The sequence below is a fragment of the Leptonychotes weddellii genome, chromosome 9, assembly GCF_054177405.1.
Source record: "Leptonychotes weddellii isolate Sample4059 chromosome 9, ASM5417740v2, whole genome shotgun sequence".
NCBI classification, from domain to species: Eukaryota; Metazoa; Chordata; class Mammalia; order Carnivora; family Phocidae; genus Leptonychotes; species Leptonychotes weddellii.
In genome coordinates, this window is record NC_138377.1 from 28,551,270 (window position 1) to 28,570,873 (window position 19,604).

The window sequence follows — 19,604 nt, forward strand, 5'->3', positions numbered from 1 at the left end:
TCCTTCTGAACACCTCCAAGTTTGTCAATGTATCTCTTAAAATGTGGCACCCAGGTCGGTATTCAATACTTGAGACAGGGTCCAATTGGTGTGGACGACACTGGTATTACTACTTCCTAGTATCTGGACCCTAGGCTTTATTAATGCTGTATGAAATGACCTGTTTTTGAGTAGAAGAAACCCAATGGTGGGTCATATGAAGCTTGTGGTCAACTGAAATTCACTGATACCAACTCGAGTCCCCCATTTTATGTAATTATAATTTATATTTTGCACTTAAATCCAAAGCTTTACATTTCTTTCTTTTAAATTTCGTCTTGTTTCAGCCAAATGTTTCATCCTTTGAGACCAATCTGCATCTTGATTATGCATTCCCTCTCAACTTAGAAATCATTTTGCAGAGATAAGCAAATTTTTGTTTTCAAAGAAAATAACATCTTCTCACATGTGTTTTAATTCATTTTTTACATTTATTTTTGCATTTCATACTATCTCCATATTTCATAACATTAAAATAAGGTGACATTAAAATAGAAAAGGCTTAAAAAATAAAATATTATTGATTTGCTTCCAGTGAGAAGGGCTCCCTCAGATACGGAGTTCCCAAGCATATGGTAAGGTTCCTGACTTACTCTTTGTCACGTATGGCCCCTGTAAGAGAAAGGCCTCACAGGGAACCTGCAGGAGCAAGCAGGGTACCTCCACATGAGGGAATGCTTGGCAACATTCAAAAAACATATTAATTCATTTTCACATGGAGAGGTTTTGTGTGGGTGTCTTTCCAGCCAAAGGGTTCGTCCAGCAAACATGAACGTAGCACTTTCAATAAGCCAGATGTGGTGTCAGACTCTGGGTAAAAAGGGTTAAAAGGCACAATCTGCCCTCAAAAATGTAGGATTCAGGAAAGGAGAAATACCTGTAGTGAACAGGTTGCAGGGCTGGGGGAGAACACTGCACGGCCCGGGGCTGACAAAGAGGAAGGAGCGCGGGCACCGCTAACGGGAATGCTCGGGAGAGAGGGCAAGGGACGCTGCCGCTGGGGTCAAAACCTGAACGTGAGCCGTCCAGATGTGCAGGCACCGAGGAGAAGGGCACGCCAGGCAGAGGGAACAGCACGTACAAGGATACAAAAGGCAGGAAGCACCACAGTAGAAGTGAAAAAGTTCAAGCAAATTTAACATGTACTCTAAGTGTAAAATACAGAATTTTGCAGACTTACTATGAAAAAATGTAAAAGTATCTTACTGATAATTTCCATATTGATTTTTAAGGAGGACCTTTTTTATTTTAGTAAAATATACAAAACGCAAAATTTACCATTTAACCATTTTTAAGTGTATGATTCGGTGGCATTAACTACATTCACAATATTGTACATCATCGCCACTATTCATTTCCAGAACTTCCTCATCACACACAAACTCTGTACATGTTAAACAATAACTTCCCATCCCATCCCGTGCAATCCTTGGTAACTCCTATTACACTTTCTGTTTATATGAATTCCACATTGCTTTTTTCTATCTATGTTGAAATAATATTTGGATATACTGGGTTAAAAAAAAACATGTTATTAAAATTAAGTTTACCGGGGCCCCTGGGTGGCTCAGTCGTTAAGCGCCTGCCTTCGGCTCAGGTCATGATCCCAGGGTCCTGGGATCAAGCCCCGCATCGGGCTCCCTGCTCTGCGGGAAGCCTGCTTCTCCCTCTCCCATTCCCCCTGCTTGTGTTCCCTCTCTCGCTGTGTCTCTGTCAAATAAATAAATAAAATCTTTAAAAATAAATAAAATTAAGTTTACCTTATTTCTTTACATACAGACATATATATATATATAATTATATTAAAGATTTATTTACTTATTTTGGAGAGGGAGTAGAGGCAAAGGAAGAGAGAGAACCTCAAGCAAACTCCCCACTGAGTGCAGAGCCTAACATGGGGCTTGATCTCACAACCCTGAGATCATGACCTGAGCCGAAATCAAGAGTTGGACGCTTAACGCTCAATCAAGAGTTGGATAACCAACTGAGCCACCCACATGCCCCTCTCTTTAGATTCTTAATGTGGCTACTAGAAAACTGTATTTATGGGGCTCACATTATATTTCCATTGGACAGTGCTGTGCTAGAGCATAATGTGCATACAAGAAAACAGAGACAGATGGTGCTGGAATGAGCAGATCCAGAGCGAGTCGTGAGGGGCCTTAAAGTACTTTACAAGATAAAACCTTATAGGTAATGGACAGCCAATAACAGACTTACGAAGGAAGTGCCAGGCTCAGACTCAGATTTCAAAAAACACCATGGCGGCTGTGTGGGTGCTAGACTGGAGGAGAGCAAGGCAAGAGACAGGAAGACCTGATGTAAGACTCACATAGTAGAGCCTGGAAGGGAGGAAGATCCAAATCAGGGCAGAAGAAGGCAGAATGAAAAAGAATCATGAGGCAGGTGGGTGGGGCGGGGGAGGTCACCTGGCTGGCTTGGTCACTAGAGCATGTGACTCTTGGGATCATGAGATGCCAACGTTGGGTGTAGCTCTTACGTGAAAAAAAGAAAAAGAAAAAAAGAACCATGATTCCTAACAGAATGACCATACTGGAATCACCTGGGTAAGTAAACAAGTCATAACTTTTACAACTTATCATTTTGAAAGCTGGATGAATATATAAAATCAATAGCTTTCCAAAACCATTATAGAAATATGAAGAAAAACCCACTCATAATAGCAACATACACTTTTTTAAAACCACACACAAAACAACAACCACATACACACACACACACCTAGGTATAAACTCAACAAGAAATGTGCAAGATTGATATGAAGAAAAATAGAAAACTTTACTGAAGACACAGAAGCCTGGAAGAGCAGAGAGATATTATCGCAGCTGTCAAATACAGAGCACACAGCATGTGCCACATTATATTCCATCACGTACACATTACTCACTCAATCCTTTCAACACCCTTCTTCAAAAGGTACTATAATTACTCTATTTTTTTAATAAAGAGATTGTTTTACAAATATAGTCAAAATAACATATAAATGTAATGCAAACTTAATTTTAAAAAACTTTTTTAAAAATGAACTGATCATCAAGAGAGGGAAAAGACAACCCCAGGATGGGAGAAAATATTTGCAAAGCATATATCTGCTAAGAGCATGTATGTAGAATATATAAAGAACTCTTACAATTCAATATAAAAAAGACAAGCCGGTTAAAAACAGGCAAGGATCTGAACAGACATTTCTTCAAAGAAGATATACATATGGCCAATAAGCACTGAAAAGCTAGTAGGGAAATACAGATCAAAATGACAATGAGATACCACTTCACACCTACTAGGATGGCTCTAATGAAAAAAACAGATAATAAGTGCTAGCAATAATATGGAGAAATTAGAACTCTCACACACTGCTGGTGGGAATGTAAAATGGTGCGGCTGCTTTGAAAAACACTGGCAGTTCCTCAAATGATTAAACATAGGGTTGCCATATGACCCAGCAATTCCACTGCTAAGTATATACCCAAGAGGAATGAAAACATATGTCCAAACAAAAGTTCACAGCCGCATTATTCATAAATAGCCAAAAAGTGGAAACAATGTATACGTCCTTCAGCTGACAAGTGGATACATAAAATGTACCATATCCATAAGGTTATGGGTTGAATTGTGTCCTCAAAAAAGATATGTTGAAGTCCTAACCCCCAGTACTTGTGAATGTGACCTTATTGAAACTTAGGCCTTTGCACACATAATCAAGTTAAAATGAGGTCATACTGAACTAGTGTGGGCCTTTAATCCAATAGAAATGGTGTCCTTCCATGAAGGGGAGAAGAGACACAGAAACAGGCTCCTACAGAGAGAATTATCACATAAAGACAGACCCTCAGGGAAGAAGGCCATGTGAAGACAGAGGCAGAGGTTAGAGTTTCGGCAGCTGCAAGCCAAGGAATGCCAAGGATTGCCAGCAACCACCAAAAGCTAAGAAGAGGCAAGAAAGGATTCTCCCCTAGAGCCATCAGAGACAGCAAAGCCCTGCTGACACCTTGATTTTGGACTTTATAGCCTCCAGAACTGTGAGAGAATACATTTCTGTTATTTTAAGCCACCCAGTTTGTGTTACTTTGTTACTGTAGCCCTAGGAAACAAATACAACATAGGATGGAATTCTGTTCAGCAGCAAAAACAGAGGAGTACTGATACATTCTACAACATGGATGAAACTTAAAAACATTATGCTGAGTGAAAGAAGCCTGTCACAAAATATCACAAATTGTATGATTCCATTTATATAAAATATTCAGATCTATAAAGGCAGAAAGATTGCTAGCCTAGGGCTCTGGTACTGGGGAATGGGATGGGGAATGACTGCTAATTGGCATGGGTTTCTTTTTGGGGTGATGAAAATGTTCTAAAATTAGATTGTGGTGATGGCTGCACGACTGTGAATACACTAAAAAAACCACTGAATTGTACACTTTAAACAATGAGTTATGTAAATTACATCTAGATAAAGCCACTTAAAAAAACTATTTGACAAGCTAATTCTAAAAATCTGGAAAAGAAATTCTAAGATTAGCCCCCATAGTTTTTTTAAATGAGTATGTGAGCTGATAAAGTATACAATTTTCAATAAAGTAATGACAGTAATAATCATAAGTGAGTATCCTACTAAATATCAAAATAGAACATATATTTAACATCAGATATTGTGGTATTGGTCCAGCAAAACCGAAAATTAGGTCACAGAATAGAACAGTCCAGAAACTGACTCTGTGTGAGAAAGTAGTAAATGATAAATGTGGCAATTCAGATTAATGCGTCATGAATGCATTTAATATTCAGAGTGACACTGTTGGGAAAACAGTAACTATGCACACACCATTCACTCACACACACACATCCAGAGGAATTGAAGAAAAACTCAAACATGTAAGAATTTATAGGAGAAAGGATAGTCATAAGAGAAAACCCTGTTGTGCCTTAGGGTATAACAGTGTTCTTCAACATCAGCACTACTGACTTTTTACTCCAGAAAAATTCTTTGTTGTGGAGGGCTTTCCAATGCGTTCTAGGATATTTAGCAGCATCCCTGGTTTCCACCCAGTAGATGCCCGTCATTCTACAACCCCAGTTAGACAACCAAAAAATGTGTCCTCACATTACCAAATAGCCCCTGGAAGGCAAAATATCTCCCACTGGAGAACCACTCTGGTGGGGAATGACGGCCACAAAATACAGAATACACAGAGTAAAAAACTGATACATTTAAATGTAAAAGTTAAAACTATGGTTTGACAAGGACGCCATGTAGTTGAAAGACAAGCATTAACTTTAAAAAAGCACTATGTTGGGAATAAATACTTAAAACAAAAATGACAAAAAATTAATATCCAGAATACATTAAGAAACTACTATATATTTAAAAACAGTCCAATTAAAAGGAGATATTTCTCAAAAGAGGAAATACAAACAGCCAACAATCATGACAAGATGCCCAATCTCACTAGTAACTAGGGAAATACAAATTAAAACACCAATCAGAATCATTTTTCACCCATCAGATTGGCAAAAATGAAAAAGATTAATAGCATCAAATGTTTAAAAGAGCTAGGGAAATAGACATTATTATACACTGTTGGTGGGCAGTTTGCCATTACCTGTCCACACCCTCCCACCCAGCAATTCAATCTGCAGGTTTGAAATGTCCACATGAGCACACAGACACATGTGGGAGGATGTTTTCTGCCACACTGTGTCTAACTGTAAGCAATCTATGGAATCTCGCATACTATGAAAACTTAATATACCATGGAATTTACAGAGCAAGTAGAAAGAATAAGGTCAATCTCCACATACATATGGACAAAGAAAATGTTCCAAGACCCACTTTTAAGTATAAAAGTCAAGTTGCTGAATAGGTACAATATACCATATTTGTATAATATGTATTAGTAAAAATTTAACATGAAATCTTACATCTTACATACATGTAACTTATGTGAATACTTGTCAATAAATGCAAAGAAAGAGAAATAGAAAAACACATCCCAAACTGGTAACAGTTCTTACTTTAGGTCTAAGAGATTAAAGAAGATGGAGATGGAGAGAGATCAAAGAGGATCCATTTTGTTTAAATTTCTTATAAAAGGCTGTATGCATGAACTACAACTAAAATAAATATAAAAGATGGGGCGCCTGGGTGGCTCAGTGAGTTAAGCAGCTGCCTACAGCTCAAGTCATGACTCCAGGGTCCTGGGATTGAGCCCGCATCAGGCTCCCTACTCAGCGGGGAGTCAGCTTCTCCTTCCCCGTCTGTTGTTCCCCCTGCTTCTGCTCTCCCTCTCTCTCTCAAATAAATACATAAATTTTAAAAATTAAATATAAAAGAATACATTTTTAGAACTAGCTCAACTTGACCAAAACGAATCATTATTTTCCCCTATTAAGCCGCTTTTCTCCCACACTTCCTAATTCTGATAATTAACAAAATATTCCCATGCAGTTCCTTCTATCCATGTAATACAACTAAAAAAATACGGTATGGGGCGCCTGGCTGGCTCAGTCGGTGCAGCATGCGACTCTTGATCTTGGGGTTGTGAGTTGGAGCCGCACGTTGGGTGTAGAGATCACTTAAAAATAAATTTTTTTTTAAATCTTTTTAAAAACGGTATAAATAATGTAGTGTTTTCAAGGAGTGGGTATCTAAGAGAGTTCGCGTCCAATCAGTACATCAAAAGCTTAGAAAGGGTTGGGTCTGCTTATATGTTAATGAGCAAGTATCAATTTTGTAGGCCTCACTAGGGTTGCGGAAAGACAAACCTGCTCCCAGCAAGGCCCAGAGCAGCGGATGTGGTCTGGGAGGGAAAGGGTGGTAACACTGAGGACGGGGGCAGGTCCCCACGAAGGGAGGGGAGGGAACCGTAACGGCGGCCGAGTGCAACACGCAGCGCCCAAGGAGTTGCCAGGTGCTGTGGGCGGTGCCTTCTTTTGAGCTGATTGGGTCTAGAAGCCATGAAGGTTTGGTAGGCGCTCCTAAAGAGAGACGGAGGGGCCCGAGGGGGCGGCCGGGGGAAGCATGGGGGGCCGCGGTCCGGGGCGAGAGCCCTCATCGCACACGTGGGTGCTAAACCGCCGCGGAGGAGGGGAAGAAGGGCTGGGCCAAGTCGCTCGGGGACGGCGGGGTCCCCGCAATAAGTCGCCCCCGCACACGGTGACATCTATGCCTCTCCTCAATCCGCACTGAAAACCCCTTCCTTCCCTCGCACAAGGCGGGTGAAAGGTCCCGCGGTCCCTTATTTTCCCTTACCTGCGACCCCGGACCTAACCCGAACACCTGCGGCACTTCACGCTGAGGAACTGGAACCCTCCTCGGCCACCTGCGCGCACCTACCCGGATCCACTAGGACGGAAACCACTTCCGGTCCTGCGACCGGCTAGGAGGACGTAAACCCGGCTGGGGTATACAAATGGGCGACGCCATGTTGTACGGAAGCTGCTGGGGCAGCTGTTCCTTCCCCAGTTTCTCCACTGCTGAACAAAGGATCTGTTAAAATTGGAAAGGCTTAGCATCTCTTCAGAAAAGGGGTGTTTTTGTTTCTGGGGTGGTATTTTTTTATTTGTTTTGGTTTGGGCTTTAACAGAAGCAGCTCTGGAACCCTCGCAAATGTAATATGGAACATCTAATTGTTATTACTAATTAGCTCAAGTCATGTTACTCTACAGCACTAATTATCTTAACTGTTAAATGATAAAGGTAAATAGGAGAGACACTGTTTAAGTAATGTATTCCTGATTAGCAGTGCATTTTATACTATTGCCATTATAATAATTATGCCATCTTTTATAACAATAACCACAATACCTTATGTTTATATTTAAAATCATTCATTCAACTAGTCTTTATCAGCAACTATTATATATGAAGAGGCTAATATGTGCTATGTATTGTTTCCCTGTCATAAAAAGTGTAACAGAAGGAGAAATGAGATGAGCATAAAGAATATAAGGTATAATAATAGCTGCCATTTGTTCACTATGTACACACAGTGTGCTAGGAAATTGTTTTATGTATTTTATCTCATTTAATCCTCAAAACAACCTCCTGAAACAGTACTATTATTAGTGACATTTTACATAAAATGGAGAAAGGTTAAATAAATTTCTCAAGGTAGTAGCAAGTAAGCATTGGAGCTGGGAATCAAACCTCAGTATATCTTCTTGCGAAGTTTGTTGCCCTCATTCTCTGTATTATATTGCCTCCTGTACAGGAAAAAAGGTTCTAAGTTCCATTAGGTAAGTACCCATAAGGGAGAAACTTATGGCAGATGTAGAGGATTAACCCCCTGTATTTTAATCGCTCCATCCTGAAACACCTAAAAAAAAAAAAAAAAAGAGTAAAGAGGAAATGCAAATTAGAACCACAATGAGATGCCATTCCATTCCAACCAGAAAGGCTAAGATGAAAAAGACAGAAAACACCAAGTATTGACAAGGTTGTGGAGCAACCAGAACTCTCATATGCTGCTGAGGGAATGTAAACTGGTACAATCACTTTGTTAAACTGTTTGGCAATATCAATAAAGCTGAATGTATGTAGAGCCTTTGTCCCAACAGTTTCACTCCAAGGTATATGCCCAACAGAAATGTGTACATATGTTCACTGAAAGGACAAACATAAAAAAAGCCCATACCTATAATTGGCAATAGCCCTAAACTGGAAACTACCCAAATATCTATGCTGTTAGAAGTCAATGTGGAGTAATGACTCTGGAAGAGAACATGGGGAGGCTCATGAAGTGCTGATAATGTTCTATTAATCTGAGTGCTGGTTTACATATGTATGCAGGTTGCATATTTGTGGACACTTTCCTGAATGCATATATACATAAATGAAACTTTTTTTTTTAATGAAAGTAAAGGAGTGAAAAGTTTATAAACCCAAAGAAGAAAAAGAATAGGAATGGAGATAACAGCAGACAAACAAATCTCAGTGTAATTTTATAAGATAGAAATTTGATTAGAATGACAGAATATTGACATTTGAGGGATCCCCATTGAGGAGGAACAGAATACATGGTACAAACATATGCCACTTTGGCATGTGGATTATTCTGAGCTAAAGGCAATTAAGACCCAGCATATTTAAGAAAAAGTTTTACCTCTCCCTTAACTACCTAAAAGAATTTAGAATGGGGGTCTGGCACAGAAAAAGAGCTATTAGCGGAGATAACTTTTAAGAACTTTTAATGTATAGCAGGGCAAATATCTAATTACCAAATATCTGCTCTCTTGTCCTGTGAATTCCCCTCCTCCCATTTGAAGCCCCAGGCCCCTATCCTATTCTTTAGCTTAGAATAGCATATAAGCCTCAATTGCCAGGCTTGTCCTTGGGTCTCATTCTTACAGGGCTCTCATATGTAAATAATTAAATTTGTTTTCTCCTGTTCATCTGTCTTATGTCAATTTAATTAATAGACCAGCCACAAAAATCTAGAAGGGTAGAGGAAAAATATTTTCTCCCCTACACCATAATAAACTGTCTGGGTCCATAAGCAATCACCCTAAATTAAAGATCCAATCCAACAAGCCCCATCTGTGCATAAAGGATTCCCAGTCAGCTTTTTAATACCTCACTCTTTGTCTTAGTCTATTTAGGTGCTTGTAATAAAATACCATTGAGTAGGTGGCTTATAAACAACAAAAATTTATTTCTCATAGTTTTGGAGGCTGGAAAGTCCATGATCAAGGTGCTGGCAGATTTACTGTCTGGTGAGTGCCTGCTATCTACTTTATACACCACTGTCTTTTTGTTGTGCCCTCACGTGGCCAAGGGATAAGGAGCTCTCATGGGCCTCTTTTATAAGGCATTAATCTCATTCATGAGGGTCCACTCACATGACCTAATCACCTCCCAAAGCCCCCGCCTCCTGATACCAATATACTGGAGGTTAGTTTTCAACATATGAATTTTGAGAAGAGACAAAACATTCAGTCAATAACACCTACATAGGTAATGATATCCAAGAATCACTAGCCATCGCAGGAATATCTCCAACACCATTAATTAACATTTTCTTTTTTTTTTTTAAGAGCGAGAGCATGTGCACGAGGGGGGAGGGGTCGAGGGAGAGGGAGAGAAAGAATCTTAAACAGGCTCCACACTCAGTACAGAGCCCAATATAGGGCTCAATCTCACACCCCTGAGATCATGACCTAAGTTGAAATCAAGAGTCATGCTTAACCAACTGAACGACCCAGGCACCCCATGATTTTCTAAGGAATGGATATAGAACTCTGCACCCAGCATTTTGAGAACACAAATACTTTAAAAACTTACAAGGAAGATTTAAGAAAATTAATTTTGATTTAGGTCATTGAGCAACTTTCTACAAATTGCAAAAAAATGCTATCACACAGATCTCATTCTCTGGTCATATTACAATTAAGTTAGAATATTACAATTAAGTTAGAAGTCAATAATAAAATGATTATTTTTAAAACTATATTTAGAGATTTAAAAAACATTTTTTAAAAAAAATATTTATTTATTTATTTGAAAGAGAGACAGAGAAAGCACAAGCAGGGGGAAGGAGCAGAAGGAGAGGGACAAGCAAACTCCCCACTCAGTGGGGAGCCTGACACAGGCCTCAATCTCAGGACCCTGAGATCATGACCTGAGCTGAAGGCAGACCCTTAACTGACTGAGCCACTCAGGTGCTCCTGGAGATTTAAAAAACATCTTAATAACAGAAAAGTCAAAGAAGAAATCCCAATGCAAAGTTATAATATTTGATTTGAGAAGTAATACAAGATTTGAGAGGTAATACAAGATTTGAGAGGTAATAAAAATACTATATATGAGGGGCGCCTGGGTGGCTCAGTTGGTTGGGCGACTGCCTTCGGCTCAGGTCATGATCCTGGAGTCCCGGGATCGAGTCCCTCATCGGGCTCCCTGCTCGGCAGGGAGTCTGCTTCTCCCTCTGACCTTCCTCCCTCTCATGCTCTCTGTCTCTCATTCTCTCTCTCAAATAAATAAATAAAATCTTTAAAAAAAAAAAACTATATATGAAAGTTTATAGGACACAGGTAAAGTAATAACCTTATATGCATTTACAGTAGAAAATAAGACTAAAAATTAAATATATAAGTGATTATCCTAATACATTAGAAGAAACAAAAATCCAAAACAGTAGAAGATAAAGATAAAGAAGATAAAGATTAATAAAGTAGAAAAATATATAATACAGATGACCAAAAAACTAAAGTTAGGTCTTTGAAAGGACTAATAAAGAAAACAAGTTTCTGTGAAATTGATATAGATAAAAGAGAAGTAGCAACAAATAAATAATATTAGGACTAAAAAAGGGGGATATAACAAAATAAGCAAAAATTTAAGAAACTAAAAGATATGATGAAAAACATTATGCCAAAAAAAAAAAAGGTTAGACAAGAGAATGAAAAGACACACCAGATTGAGAGGAAATATCTGCACTTATCTAATAAAGGACTATTATGCAGAATATATAAGGAACTTTTGAAACTCAACACTCAATTAAGAAGTGAGCAAAAGATGTGGAGAGACATCTCACTGAAGAAGATATAGGCTATCCAAATAAGCATATGAAAAGATGTTCAGGGATGCCTGGATGGCTCAGTCAGTTAAGAGGCTGCCTTCGGCTCAGATCATGATCTCAGGGTCCTGGGATAGAGTCCCGCATTGGGCTCCTTGCTCAGCAGGGAGCCTGTTTCTCTCTCTACCTACTGCTCTCCCTGCTTGTGCGCCCTCTCTCTCTGACAAATAAATAAAAATCTATTTTTAAAAAAGCCTACACACAAATGTTATAGAAGCTTTAGTCATAAATTGAAAGCAACCAAAGTGTTCTTCAATAGGTGAATGTATAATCAAACTGTGGCACATCCATATGATGGGATATTATTCAGCAATAGGAAGAAATGAGCTATCAAACCATAAAAAGACATAGAGAAATCTTAAATGCATATTGCTAAGTGAAAGAAGCCATTCTGAGAAGGGTACAAACTGTATGTTTCCAACTACATGATATTCTGGAAAAGGCAACGGTAAAAAGATCAGTGGGGCACCTGGGTGGCTCAGTCGGTTAAGTCTCTAACTCTTGCTTTTGGCTCAGGTCAGGATCAGGTTGTGGGATCGAGCCCTGCATCAAGCTCTGTGCTGAGCACTGAGCGTGGAGCCCGTTTGAGATTTTCTCTCTCCCTCTCCCTCTGCCCCTACACCCACGCTTCGTGTGCACACTTTCTCTCTCTGAGAAAGAAAGAAAGAAAGAAAAAAAGAACGAGAAAGAAAGATCAGTGCTTGCCCGGGGTTCCTGGGGAGGAAAGGACAGGTGCATAGATGGAGTACAGAGGATTTTTTAGGGCAGTGAACATATTCTGTATGATACTGTAATGGTGGATGCATGACATTATGCATGTGACAAAACCCATAGAATTGTGCAACACAAAGAGAAAACCCTAAAATAAACGATGCCCTTTAATTGGTAATAATGTATCAATAATGGTTCATCAATTGTAACAAATGTACCACACCAGTGCAAGATTTAATAGTAGGGAAAATCGTATGTGTGTGTGTGTGTTGGGGTGGAGGAAGTAGTATATGGGAACTCTCTTTACTTTCTGTTCAAATTTTCTTTTTTTTTTTTTTTTAAAGATTTTATTTATTTATTTGAGAGAGAGAATGAGATAGAGAGAGAGAGCATGAGAGGGGGAAGGTCAGAGAGAGAAGCAGACTCCCCGCCAAGCAGGGAGCCCGATGTGGGACTCGATCCCGGGACTCCAGGATCATGACCTGAGCCGAAGGCAGTCGCTTAACCAACTGAGCCACCCAGGCGCCCCTGTTCAAATTTTCTGTAAACCTAAAACTGCTCTAGAATTAAAATCAGTTCATTTTAAAATATTATACCATGAACTGCTTGATTTGTCTAAAAATGCTTTATTCATTTATTCATTGATTTTGAGGACACCTTAATGTCAAACACTGGGATGTCATATACAGAAAATTCAAGAACTATGGCAGGAAGTGCTAGTGGCCTACCCAATATCTCCATTCTCCCCTCTGCTTAGTAACAAAAGTCAGGGGACATTTTTAAAATACATTTAAGATTGCATTTAAAAAACACATTTAAAAATGCATTCAAAGTTGTTTTTTTTTTCCTGTCTCCATTGGTAATAGGTATGGTCATGTGATTAAGTTCTAGCCAAAGAGGTATAAACAAAAGTTTTTGCATTGGACTCTCAGTAGTTCTTTAAAAGGGGGCAGACCACTGCCACAAGCCTTTTTTTTTGCCTTTTTGTTGTTACCCTTCCACTTATTTCTTGCTAAGACTAGGACTTGATGGCTAGAGCTCCAACAGCTCTCCACCACAGCAGTACTTGAAGATGGAAGCCAGGTGTCTAGGAAGGTGGAGTAGAGAGATAGAAGCCTGGATCCTTGATATCTTCTGTGGTTTCCATATCAACCCTGAACTACCTACCTCTGGACTTCTCTATATTAGAAAATAAACTAATTTTTTAAGCCACTGTAGTGAAGTCTTTGTTATCAGCAGCGAAACCCAATCCCTAACTGATGCACGAAATGAAAGGTATTAATAATGAATGCATACCACACAAGTCAACTAAAACATGTTAAATACACGGGGCACCTGACTGGCTCAGTCAGTGGAGCATTCAGCAGTTGATTTCGGAGTTGTGAGTTCGAGCCCCATGTTGGATGTAGAGATTACTTAAAAATAAAATATTAAAGGGGCGCCTGGGTGGCTCAGTCAGTTAAGTGTCTGACTTTTGATTTCAGCTCAGGGTCATGAGATCCAGCCCCACCTTGGGTTCTGTGCTCAGCGGGGAATCTGCTTAAGATTCTCTTTCCCTCTCCTTCCACTCCTCCCCCCCATGTGTGCACTCTCTCTCACTCTAACATAAATAAATATTTTAAAAAATAATAAAATATTAAAAATGATCAAACAAGCAAATGAAAAGTGAAAACACTTTATTGGATTTGTTTAGTGTCTTGAAGATAAAGGTCAAAGCTTAGAGGAACCACTAAATAGGCTTTTTCTGAAAATCCTATTTCTTTCCATCATAATTCTATCCATCCTTTCTGCCCACTGATCCCTTCTATAAGCTTTTGTAATATTATTAGGTACCCTACAGATTATAAAAATTATGTTTCTATGCATTCAAGAAGCTTATAAACTATCTGGAAAGACAAAAGAGTCTTTGTTAGCAAATGAGAAAAGATATCCTTTCTTTGTGGTTTAGAGAGATATGGAACTTTTCTCTTTCTCCTAAAGAGCTGGACTGAGACTACCTCTTGGAAAAGAAGAAATTCATGAAGGCCCCTCAGAAAGAGGGTGAGACTCTTCCTACCCTGGCACAAGTTCACCCAACAGTAGGGGTTGAAAGGCTGGTGAGTCAGCATTCCTTTTGTTATGTAGTGAGTGGTATGCATGGGTGTTGAGCTGAATTGCTTTGTATGGTAAAAGGGTAAGAAATTAGAAGATTCAGGGGACCAGTCAGAGATAAAGGGAGGAGTCAGCAAGGCTCCCAACTTCCTGGGAGAAAGAGAAAGATATCTCAGAGGAGAGACTTTGGGCAGGAAGGGGGGAGGTTTAAAGTGTTTGGGGAATTTGTGTACGTATAATATGTAACCTCATCTTCTATCTCAAAGTGTGTACCATTCTCCAATGTTTTTGTTCCAGTAAATTCTTTGGAGGAATATGAATAGGTGTTGAATTTTGTATCATTGCAAGAGGAAAAGCAAAGGTTATTTGCCAGCCTTCTAGAGCTGGAAGGTAAAGCGTGGATTGCTGTCATCTAAGTCACCAGAGCAAGAAGCATAAGAACAGAACTCCAGTTAAAGATGATGGATTGAGTCACATGTAACTCCATTTCCTACTGAAATCTCTCTTTAAAAATAGGAAAAAACACAAAATCTCAAGGCAAAAAAGATATTAGAAAAAGAAGACCACCAAAATGAGAGCAAACATAGCAGGAAGTCAGCCACCATCTCTCGTGTTGGGCAAAGACTCAAAGGCAGAGAGATGAGTGGGAAAGTTTTGTGGTGAAAACAGGGACAGCTTCAAATATGCTCTGATTGGCAGTCATCATTGTGGGGAAGCTGGAGATGGGCTCACTAGAAACCAGGCTTCTTATGTGATTGGTTTGGCTTTCTCCGGTTGGTCCTGTGTTGGAAGTGGGGGCAAAATATAAGAAAGCTGACTCATCAACAAGTTCTAACCATTCTGGGCGGTTTGCCTCAGAGGCTGTGGTTTGGCTTCCCAGGCTGGTTGCAGTAGAAGTTATGGGTCAGAGTTCCATTGTCATATATGGTTTGGCTAGTGTCTGTTTGTATAGTCAGTCTCTTAGAGAACAGGAGATAAATCACTAACATTTTGGAAGCTGGAAAACAGAAGGATAGTGGGAACTGACTTGTAGACTCCTCATGTATCAAGAGACAGGCCAGAAGCAAGCCTGGTTGCCCTCGAGAACCACCAAAAGGCTCAAGGATTGGCAGCACCAGGTACCTCAAGAAGCAGCAGTAAAGTTGGGACTAAAAGAAGAAGAATTGGTAAAAAGTCTATTTCAAAAGCAGTTAAACCACCAGACTTCCTCCCTAGCTGCCAAGTGACTATTCCTCCAGCCTCTGCAGCAGGTTTAGGATTGATTCCCTAGAGAGAACAAAGTAGAAGATACCTTGTCTAGTTAAAAATAGGGGAGCCATACGAAAAATATAAGAATTCAGTGAAAATTATTTACTTTCAAGATTTCCACCTTACTTTCCCACATCAGCAACCAGTGTTAGAAGCCAAGTGTTTAAGAAAAATTTTCAGGGGCGCCTGGGTGTCTCAGTCGGTTAAGCATCCCATTCTTGATTTAGGCTCAGGTCATTATCTCTGGGCTCAGTGGGGTATCTGCTTGAGATTCTCTCTCTCCTTCTGCCCCTCCCCTCCATGCTCTCATTCTTTAAAATAAATAAATAAATTTTTGAAAAAAAGAAAAAATTTCAGGTAATTTTGTTATGAGTATACATCAAAATTTCTTTACTATCTTGCAACAAGGGAGAAGGCCTATAGTAGGATATTTCTAAACGGACCAAAAGATTATCAGGAAATGGAAAAGTGCTTTGTTCTAAGCATACCCTTCCCACTTATCAGATTCTATAGGGTTCGTGCCTTTTATAGTCTTTGAGCACTTTTACAACGCTGAAGAGATACAGGTTAATTTGTAGAAAACTGATAGTAATGCAAAGAATTATTGTCTTTAGATGTGCAAATAAATGCTCTTAGGTGAAGCTTCTATTGACATCCCTGCCCCCACACACCCCTCAATAAACCAGCTTTGTGTCTATTGAGAAAATTTATTTCAACATTTTTTTAAAGATTTATTTATTTATTTTACAGAGGGTGGGGCGGGGCAGAGGGAGAGTGAGAGAGAGAGTCTCAGGCAGACTCCCCGCTGAGTACAGAGCCCCATGCAGGGCTTCACGACACTGAGATCATAACCTGAGCAGAAACCAAGAGTCCCAACACTTAACAGACTGCGCCACCCAGGTGCCCCATATTTCAACATTTTTGATGGGCTTAGATATTTATTTGGTCTTTGGGTTTTCCTTTAAACTGATTCTAACATCTTTTCCAGTTCCCTCATTAATTCATGAGTTAAATCTTTGACATGTATTTATTTCATATCTGCATCTGAGTCATAATTTTCCTTTTTTTTTTTAACTATTATCCTTTAAGAAGTCCAATTCAAAGATTTACTTTTGGTAGGGATATTTGGGAGGAAAAGAGATTGGTTAGAAAATCATTTTAGGGGCGCCTGGTTTCACTAAGTCGGTGGAGCATGCAACTCTTGATCTCAGGGTTGCAAGTTCAAGCCCCATGTTGGGTGTAGAGATTACTTAAAAAAAAAAAAAGAAAAAAGAAAGGCATTTTAAATTAGGTACAAAAAAGAAAAGAATGTGTGGTGAAATTCACTACAATCTGAACTGAATGGTGAGGGGGTGGATAACTGCCTTCTCGGAAGTTTTAATCCCTTCAGTTTTATTAGAATTTTGTGTAGACATTTTATCAGAAGTTCTAATTTCTTCCTAGAAGGTGGCTATAAATTACATCACTAAGATGAACAAAGAAGTGCATCCTGGTTCTGGTTTGGATTTTTTTTTTCTTTTACATGTGAATTATTCCCAAATCTCCAGTCCAAAGCTGTGTCTCCAAATGCTTACTCTCAGTGCTCTCAGAGTGCTGGGCCCTGATGAGAAAAGGACCTTGCTCCAAAATGTAAATCAGCATACTGCTTCCTTCACTGAAAACTTCTACCAACAAAAATGTGCTTGCTGACATAGATACTTTACATTCTGGCCCAAACTTTTACCTTACTGAGGACTAATAAAAAACAATTGTGGGGCACATGGCTGGCTCAGTTGATAGAGCATGTAACTCTTGATCTTGGGGTCATGAGGTCCAGCCCCACATTGGGAGTAGAGTTTACTTAAAATAATAATAATAATAATAATAATAATGCATTGGGGCGCCTGGTTGGCTCAGTCAGTTAAGCCTCTGACTCTTGATCTCAGTTCAGGTCTTGATCCCAGGGTCGTGAGTTCAAACCCTGCATTACGCTCCATGCTGAGCATGGAGCCTACTTTTAAAAAGTTAATAAATAAAAGAAAAATTAATAAAAACAAAAATGCATTTAAAAAACCAAATTGCACAAAATGAAATGTTATTCAGCTTTAAAAAGGAATGAAATTATAATACAGGTTCCAACAGGAGTGAACCTTGAAGGTATTTATGCTATCTGACATAAGCCAGACACAAAAGGACAAGTAATGCATGATTCCACTTATATGAAGTTGCTAGAAGAGTCAAACTCATAGAGACTGGAGTGGAATAGTGATGACCAGGGGCTGGGGGGAGAGAGGGATGTGAAGTTACTGTTTATTGGGCACAGAGTTTCAGTTTGGGATGATGGAAAATATCTGGAGATGGATGGTGGTGATAGTCGCAAAACAATGTAAATATACTTAATGCCACAGAACTATACATTTAAACATGCTTAAAATGGTAAATTTTAAGTTATATATATCTTTTATCACAATTATAAAAGTGATTAAAATGATAGATTTTATATTTATTTTACTGCAATTTTTTTTTTTAATTGCAGACCAGCTAGTCCAAAGACTACATTTTGAATTGTACTATATTAGACTCCAGGCTTCTCAAACTAAATTTATCAACCCCGGCAGATCTTTCCACATGCTACAAACTAGCTCCCTTCTGACTGCCCACTCCACATTTATTCTACCTCTTTCTCCACTAGTCATTCAGTTACTAACGCTAGAAATCTGTGAAATGTCCTAGACTCCTGCTTCTCCCTCATCCTTTGGTGTGTTATTTGAGCAACGCTTGTCTAACTGTGCTGGTTATGAAGAAACTGTTCCTCAGCTTCAAAGTCACCCATCTATGCTCTGTTTTATGGTGCTGAGGCTGGGTCTCTGCATTTCACATTCTTCCTTTGCCAGCCTGGCTCTCTGTCAGGTTCTGCCTATAGTGGGAGATCAGAGGCAGGAGGAAGGGAGAAGGGACTGCTCCTTCCTGTTCGCTTCCCGTTTCTATCCGAGTCACCCAGGCAACAGTTCTTCGTGCCAGCAGCAGCAGTTGGTTCCAGCTCTGGACTCCTTTCCATGTTCCCAGAACTAGCCTCATCATACTCTTCAGAGATACCAGTACCAGCTAGGGAGCAACCCTCCTGGGAGGTCTGGGTCCCAACACTGCAGGGGCCCATGGCTAAGCTACTGAGCTTCCAGCCCTCCAGGGCCCCTCCTTCAAGTGTTTAATCCCAATAATCCCAACCCTGACACTTTATTTCCCCATCTACTTCTTGCAATTACTACTTCCTTGTTCTACTTTCTCTTTTCAATTCTCCAATGCCTGTGATATCTCCAACACCTTTTTTTTTTAAAGGTCTGGGCTCTGTCCTATTTATTTATTTATTTTTGAGAGAGAGAGCGAGAGAGCACGTGAGCATGCACAAGGTTGGGGGGAAGGGCAGAGAGAGAGAGAGAATGCCTAGCAGGCTCCACACCCATTGCAGAGCTAGATGTGGGGCTCGATCTCATAACCCTGAGATCATGACCTGAGCCAAAATCAAGAGTCGGACACTTAATCGACTAAGCCACCCAGGTGCCCCTCCAATAACTCTTTATATAAATTCTTAGTGAAGATAACTGCTATAGTTTGTTTCTTTACTGAATACTGACTAAAACAGAAAATGGTACAAGAGTGATTCTAGGAAATAGACTTTGAGATACAGGATTTGGGGTTGACTGGTTTATACCCTTAAACTCAAATTCAATGTCAAGCAAGTTGTCAATGAGAAATGTGATGTAGTAGCATCATAAGTGATCAACTTATCACCTCTAGTCGTTTGTGTTGAAGTATCCACTAAAGCAAATGCTTTAGAGCCACATATGACTATCTGATGGTAACGGTAACTGTAACAATTCTATGTTGGGAGTGGCTTCATTTGCACCCACCAAAGAACTTATTTAAGAAATGGAAAGTTCA

The 19,604-nt window shown here is 39.6% G+C and overlaps 1 protein-coding gene across 3 annotated transcripts in view; it reads right to left on the bottom strand.

The window, feature by feature from the left end:
- Window positions 1-7,443, bottom strand: part of EXD2 (exonuclease 3'-5' domain containing 2) — a 59,014-nt gene extending 51,571 nt beyond the window's left edge. Inside the window, exon 1 of one of the 3 annotated variants that reach the window (XM_081830353.1) lies at window positions 7,313-7,443. The gene's annotated coding sequence lies outside the window, so the exon portion shown is untranslated. The remainder of the gene's footprint in view (window positions 1-7,312) is intronic. The other 2 variants (XM_081830352.1, XM_081830354.1) reach the window with 2 other exon arrangements.
- Between the last annotated feature and the right edge of the window lie 12,161 nt (window positions 7,444-19,604).